At 49.2% G+C, this 575-nt stretch overlaps 1 non-coding gene across 1 annotated transcript; it reads right to left on the bottom strand.

The window, feature by feature from the left end:
• Positions 1-212: 212 nt before the first annotated feature.
• Positions 213-375, bottom strand: LOC128687078 (U1 spliceosomal RNA). The gene has a single exon (XR_008406765.1). It is a non-coding gene; the product is annotated as a U1 spliceosomal RNA (small nuclear RNA).
• Between the last annotated feature and the right edge of the window lie 200 nt (positions 376-575).

Genomic DNA, 575 nt, shown 5'->3' with positions numbered 1-575 from the left:
TATAAATCCCTAATAATTGCAGGAAGAACGACGTTCATCGTAGCAGGGTTCAGAGAACCCCTCAACAGCTCAATGCAGACTGTGTTAATCCTCCTGCCGGTGTACTCCGCCATGTCTGAACAGTGAAAACTGCGCAGAAACCAGGATTAGTGGGAGCTACTGCGCAGTGCGTCCGCACGGCCCAACAGCGATGCGGACAATGAAAAAATAAAAAGGGGATAGCGCGAACGCAGTCCCCTGCTAACAAAAATTTCGCACTCGAGTTAACCACATTTGGGTTAATCGCAGGGGTCAGCACCACCGGAGTGCAATGGTGAGCCTCGCCCTGGGAAAACCGCCTTCGTGATCACTGTATCTCCTGTGCCAGGTAAGTATGAAGTCATACTATGAAGTAGTTGAGTGAGTCAGTCAGCTCCTAGCTCTGACTCGGTACGGGTCTTCTGGCCGAGCTGAAGTCATACTATGAAGTAGTTGAGTGAGTCAGTCAGCTCCTAGCTCTGACTCGGTACGGGTCTTCAACCCAAAGCTCTTAGCTTAAACTAAAACTTTATACCAAGTCTATTGTCTTGCCTTTG

This window comes from Cherax quadricarinatus, chromosome 7, assembly GCF_038502225.1.
Source record: "Cherax quadricarinatus isolate ZL_2023a chromosome 7, ASM3850222v1, whole genome shotgun sequence".
In the NCBI taxonomy this organism is placed as follows: Eukaryota; Metazoa; Arthropoda; class Malacostraca; order Decapoda; family Parastacidae; genus Cherax; species Cherax quadricarinatus.
Note: the sequence above shows the minus strand (reverse complement) of the source record. Positions and strands in the feature narration are given on the sequence as shown.